Source organism: Cherax quadricarinatus, chromosome 1 (assembly GCF_038502225.1).
Source record: "Cherax quadricarinatus isolate ZL_2023a chromosome 1, ASM3850222v1, whole genome shotgun sequence".
Lineage (NCBI taxonomy): Eukaryota > Metazoa > Arthropoda > Malacostraca > Decapoda > Parastacidae > Cherax > Cherax quadricarinatus.
Window position 1 is genome coordinate 96,416,221 of NC_091292.1, and position 7,500 is coordinate 96,423,720.

The window sequence follows — 7,500 nt, forward strand, 5'->3', positions numbered from 1 at the left end:
GTGAACGACATGACGGAAGGAATAGACTCTGAGGTGTCCCTGTTTGCAGATGACGTGAAGTTGATGAGAAGAATTCACTCGATCGAAGACCAGGCAGAACTACAAAGGGATCTGGACAGGCTGCAGACCTGGTCCAGCAATTGGCTCCTGGAGTTCAATCCCACCAAGTGCAAAGTCATGAAGATTGGGGAAGGGCAAAGAAGGCCGCAGACGGAGTACAGTCTAGGGGGTCAGAGACTACAAACCTCACTCAAGGAAAAAGATCTTGGGGTGAGTATAACACCAGGCACATCTCCTGAAGCGCACATCAACCAAATAACTGCTGCAGCATATGGGCGCCTAGCAAACCTCAGAACAGCATTCCGACATCTTAATAAGGAATCATTCAGGACCCTGTACACAGTGTACGTTAGGCCCATATTGGAGTATGCGGCACCAGTTTGGAACCCACACCTAGCCAAGCACGTGAAGAAACTAGAGAAAGTGCAAAGGTTTGCAACAAGACTAGTCCCAGAGCTAAGAGGTATGTCCTACGAGGAGAGGTTAAGGGAAATCAACCTGACGACACTGGAGGACAGGAGAGATAGGGGGGACATGATAACGACATACAAAATACTGAGAGGAATTGACAAGGTGGACAAAGACAGGATGTTCCAGAGATTGGACACAGTAACAAGGGGACACAGTTGGAAGCTGAAGACACAGATGAATCACAGGGATGTTAGGAAGTATTTCTTCAGCCACAGAGTAGTCAGTAAGTGGAATAGTTTGGGAAGCGATGTAGTGGAGGCAGGATCCATACATAGCCTTAAGCAGAGGTATGATAAAGCTCACGGCTCAGGGAGAGTGACCTAGTAGCGATCAGTGAAGAGGCGGGGCCAGGAGCTCGGACTCGACCCCCGCAACCTCAACTAGGTGAGTACAACTAGGTGAGTACACACACACACACACACATACAAATTCACACACACACATAAACACACACACACACACACACACACACACACACACACACACACACACACACACACACACACACACACACACACACACTCACACCTTTGACACAGTTCCTCACAAGAGATTAGTGCAGAAGCTAGAGCACCAGGCGCATATAACAGGAAGGGCACTGCAGTGGATCAGAGAATACCTGACAGGGAGGCAACAACGAGTCATGGTACGTAATGATGTATCACAGTGGGCACCTGTGACGAGCGGGGTCCCACCGGGGTCGGTCCTAGGACCAGTGCTATTTTTGGTATATGTGAACGACATGACGGAAGGGTTAGACTCAGAAGTGTCCCTGTTTGCAGATGATGTGAAGTTAATGAGGAGAATTAAATCTGATGAGGACCAGGCAGGACTTCAAAGAGACCTGGACAGACTGGACACCTGGTCCAGCAAATGGCTTCTCGAATTTAATCCTGCCAAATGCAGTCATGAAGATGGGGGAGGGGCACAGAAGACCACAGACAGAGTATAGGCTAGGTGGCCAAAGACTGCAAACCTCACTCAAGGAGAAAGATCTTGGGGTGAGTATAACACCGAGCATGTCTCCGGAAGCACACATCAATCAGATAACTGCTGCAGCATATGGGCGCCTGGCAAACCTGAGAACAGCATTCCGATACCTTAGTAAGGAATCATTCAAGACACTGTACACCGTGTATGTCAGGCCCATACTGGAGTATGCAGCACCTGTTTGGAACCCGCACTTGATAAAGCACGTCAAGAAACTAGAGAAAGTACAAAGGTTTGCGACAAGGTTAGTTTCAGAGCTAAGGGGAATGTCCTATGAGGAAAGATTAAGGGAAATCGGCCTGACCACACTGGAGGACAGGAGGGTCAGGGGAGACATGATAACGACATATAAAATACTGCGTGGAATAGACAAGGTGGACAAAGACAGGATGTTCCAGGGAGGGGACACAGAAACAAGAGGCCACAATTGGAAGTTGAAGACACAAATGAGTCAGAGAGATAGTAGGAAGTATTTCTTCAGTCATAGAGTTGTTAGGCAGTGGAATAGCCTAGAAAATGACGTAGTGGAGGCAGGAACCATACACAGTTTTAAGACGAGGTTTGATAAAGCTCATGGAGCGGGGAGAGAGAGGGCCTAGTAGCAACCGGTGAAGAGGCGGGGCCAGGAGCTAGGACTCGACCCCTGCAACCACAAATAGGTGAGTACAAATAGGTGAGTACACACACACACATACATAAACACACACACACACACACACAACACATACACACACAACACACACACACACACACACACACACACACACACACAACACACACACACACACACACACACACACACACACACACACAACACACACACACAACACACACACACACACACACACACACACACACACACACACACACACACACACACACACACACACACAACACACACACACACAACACACACACACACAACACACACACACACACACACTGTTGCAACCCCTGAATGGGTTACAATGATTATTTTGTATATATATAATGTATATTATCTTTTCATATAATTTTATATTGCTTATATTTGCTATAATAGCTAAATCGTAAATATATTGCTTTATATTCTTATTTGACTTATGTTGTTAGGATGTACATAATATGTGCTCAGTTCAAGTCTTGATTGTCAAACTACTGTAATTATCGCTTGTCGCTCGTTATACTGCCGGCTTCTGAGCTGTGCTGCCCACGGGGCTATCACGTGATCGAGGGGGGGGGTGTCCTCACCTCTCGTGAAGTATTCAGTCTGCTCTAGACTCGCTTGGTGGTTGGACAGATTGTCTGTCTCATTATTCTTGTTAGTTCTGTAGAACTCTGTTCACAGAACCTTGTATAGACTTAGTGATTTTCGATGTTGTACTGAGGTTGTGTGTTGCTTAGACACTCTGAACATCTCAGGTCCTTAGCTATAGCTTCTGACCTAATTTTGTACTGGTTTCTGTGTATTGTCACAGTCAGGGTTTTTCCTATGCTGAACTTAGATTCAGTAGTATGGGAGTTTTGTAACTTTTGTGGAGGATCTGCTGATGGTCCCTTAGTGTCGTTATATTATCTCCTTGATCCTGATTGTGTCGCAGTCGCTTGTTATATGGCTATTGGGCTTAGCATTCTTTTCATTGTTCAAGCAGACTGTTCTGGTTGCCAGTCGGTCAAGAAGTTAGTTTATGTGAGGACTTTGTCAGTCACTTGTTTAAGTCTAGTCGAGTCGTGAGACATAGTGAACTACTTAGAGCACTTACACGCATACACAAACTTACTTGTACATATTTGTAATATCTTATTAAATGTTAATGTACCAGACGGTACTTAAGAATTATAAATGTGATATGTGCTTTCAGCACAATAATATTGAACTCGAGAGATTGATTTTATTTTCATTACTGTGATTAATTTAATTTAATTTGATAATATACCTCTAGACTTAATAAATTTATTAAATTTTAATTTCTCTAGTTAGTAGCCTACCAGTTGTAATCCTGAAGCACTATTGAATAATACTGAATTCTAATGGATAATTGGACAAGGATACTGACTACTTGTTATGAAGACCCAGTAACAGGCTGGATGCTAGAAGGGCAGTCCTTTCTAGTATTCACTGGAGATCTCCAAGCTTTTAGAATCGCGTTTTTTGTAACAAATGGGGGCCTGTCCGGGAGGCTCTTGATCCAAGGTGTTGGAGAAATTGTCCAGTTTGACATACTAGTACTTCTATGATCAAACACTTTGAGTACTTTCCTAATCTGAAGACTTTGAGTTTAGTCTTGTACAACATACCAGGTGGATGTATGTACTTGACTGAGTCTCTTGATCCAAGGAGATGGAAATACTGTTTATGAGTTCTAACTCTAAGACAACTAACACTAAAATTCCTATTAGGATTATAGTTTCCCATAATCACTCTCTCGTAGTACAATTATTTTCGTGATGTATGCTAAAGTGAAACAGTTAATTGATACTCTGACTTTGTCTGAGTTAAGTACATTAAAACTTCAGACGTGTTGGCAAGTAGCCAAATATCTCGGTGTGACGTATAACAGGAATTACACCGCAGAAACTGTCAGAGCATTAATTAAAGATATATTGTTTCCTGCTCATACAGAGATGTCTGATTATGATTCAGATTCAGAAAGCCTAGTGTCACAATTGGGAAGTATGACTCTATTTGATGAAGATGAAAGAGCAACTAGAGCAGAAGTGAGCCTAGTGTCTGAGCCTAGTGTAGCTCAGTTATCGCTCACGCCTTCCCTCACTGACACATTAGTACAGAGTATAGCTGGTATGACTCAGCCTAATACTAGTACAGTGTATGCTATACCTGTATTTACTTATCCTAGACCAGATTTAGACTCTCTAGAGACGGCTGGACGAGGTGCCCTACCTAAGGACCGTCCAGACCATGTTAATTTCCCTACTCCTCCATTACCCACTGGTCCTATCTCTCAGGAACAGTTTGAGAGGTTGGAACGCCTCATTATGTTGCAGACTGCACAAATAGAGGCACAGAGGAAATTGAACGAAGAAGATTTCCAAAGAGAAAATGTTCGTCTGTTAAGACAACAGACTGATAGATCACAGGACACATTTAATGTGCAGAAAGCTGCATCCATGGTTCCTAAGTTTTTTGAAAGTGACTTAGACACATATTTTGATGTGTTTGAGAACCAGGCACGTGCTATGAATTGGCCACGTAAGCACTGGGCAACATTGTTGCATACTGCTTTGACGGGAAGAGCTCAAACCTGTACTGCAGCTTTGCCATTTACCAAGTACATTAGTTATGACGCTGTCAAACAAACAATTCTAGAGACGTATAACTTGTTACCTGTAAGTTATCAAAGAGCATTTCGTACGTTACAACGACGACAAGATCAAACTTGTGTAGAGTTTGCTCGTGAGAAAAAAGTTGCATTTGAGAGATGGTCTAGAGCTGCTAAATGTTATAACTACGACAGCCTTGTTCAGTTGTTACTACACGAAGAGTTTAACAACTGTATGTCTGCTGACATACAAGAATATCTGATCGATCATACTACCTCGGATATTCTGGAAACTGCAGCATTAGCAGACAATTATGAGATTTCTCACAAACTTGTACGTACTAAAACACAGAGAAACAAGGTAACTAAAAATTGTCCTAGAAGTTGGCAAACTAAATCAGCTGCTCATTGCCGGCCTGATGTACCTGCTACTTTAACTTCTCGTACCTTTACCAGGAAAGCTCACAATCCTGAATCTGTCTCTGTGGCTAGACAGAAATCTGATATCGAGAAGAAGAAAGTTAAATGTACCTATTGTAACAGAAAAGGACATGCTAGAGAGTATTGCTATAAGTTGGAAAGAGATGCGAGAGACAGTCGTGCGGCTGGCGCCCCCACTCAAGTCGTATCCTCTTCCGAGCAACAAAGGCACCAAAATCCTAGTAATACCTCTGATCCTACTGTTTTAGATAATATTACTCAGGATAGATGACTAGCATCAGAAAGTGTATCTGACGAAAAGATTCGTTCAGCCATGAGTCCTTACTTTTCAAGAGGTAGAATAGGATTTGATGAATCACATCTAACTGAGATAATTACTTTCAGAGACACTGGCAGTTATCTCACGTTATTAAGAGAAGATGTACTGCCCATAACTGATGATACCTATACCAAGATAGATGTATTGTTAGAAGCCTATGGAGGGGCTGTTATAAAAGTACCTCTTCACAAAGTTTATATTCAAACAAGCTATTATACTGGTTATATTTCAGTGGGTATATCCAGTGGTGTATTTCCCATCAGGTCAGTGGACTTGTTGATAGGGAACGATATCCTTCATGCTGGTATATGTAAAGAACCACTTGTGATTGATAATAACACTGATGATAATTATGCCATTGAAGCTTGTAAAGAGAAACCTATTTTATTTCCTCTCAGCACAATTACTAGAGCTATGTCAAAGATACAACAACCATCCTTGTCTCCTGTTGAGTTAGTTGATGACGATGATTTGGGGTTGAATATGTTGTTTAGTGACGCTCTGCGCCCAGGATCATTAACACTGACTCCCCCCGGTCATCAACCTAGTCAGGACACAACTGACGTTAAATTTCTAACTCATGATGATTTAATCAAGGATCAGTTTGTTGATCAGTCACTGGAAAGACTGAGAGATATAGCAGTTACTGAGAGTGAAGCAAAGGATCTCGATAATTGTTACTATTATAGTAACGGTGTACTGATGGAGAAAAATACATGTAAGTTGTCAGCTGATAGTGTTTCCACCACAGTCAAGCATCTCGTAGTGTTACCAGTTACATTTCGTGAACAAGCCATTGATTTTGCTCACAATAGTCCCATAGGAGGACATTTGGGTGTCAAGAAGACACTCGGTAAACTGGCAAAACATTTTACTTGGCCAAAGATGAAGGAAACAGTAGCTGATCATGTGCGACGTTGCCACGTGTGTCAAGTGACAGGCAAGCCAGCGCACACACCTCCACCTACACCTCTCACTATGAGCTTACTAGTAGCAAAGTTCAGTTCAACTGGACTAGAGATTGTTCAGACTCGTTCAAAAGGTTGAAGCGCTTGCTATCCTCTGCTCCTGTGTTGAAAAGTCCTAATTTCAATCTTCCCTTCTTTTTACATATAGATGCGAGTTGTTATGCAGTGGGCGCTGTGCTGCTCCAACAGTCAACATCCACTGATATTCTCCATCCTATATGTTACTATTCATCTAAGCTTAAACGACACCCGAAAAATTATGCCACTATTGAGAAAGAGGCTCTAGCTCTTGTGGTGTCATTGGAACATTTTGACGTGTATTTGGGCACTTCCCCATTTAAAATTAACGTTTTTTCAGACCACAATCCACTCACTTATGTAAACACAATGAAAAGTAAAAATGCTAGGATCATGAGGTGGGCCCTCAGAATCCAACCTTATTCTATTAGTATAAAACACATAAGTGGTCATTGTAATGTAATTGCTGACGCTCTGTCTCGTCCTTAATAATTATCAGTTACATTAAATTAACGTAATTTTATGCCCAAATACCTTTTGTTACTTGCTATCTCAAATTCAGTAAAGTAACTTAATCCCTCCAGCCCATATTAACTATGTATACTCATGTCATGTCTAATTATTATATTTATATATTCACAGTATTGATGTGTATGAGGAGGAGACATAAGCTGAGTGTTGAGTGGGTAGTGTGGTGCGGGTGAGGTACTGCGTGACGCAACACTGTCCTGCCGCAGACCCCCCCCCCTCACTACACACCTTAAGCTGTTTCATACTCAGATGTTCATACTGCCTCGCATTCCACAACCACTACTTAAGAGTGGAATGCAGTCTCCTCCACTATGATCGAGCCTCAGTGCCCTGCTCGTCTACGCTATCCTGTCTCTACACTGATGTATATAACCACGAGTATGCAGAGATACGATACTGTGTACTGCCGTAGTACTAGGGGCATATCCTAGTGACGGACGCT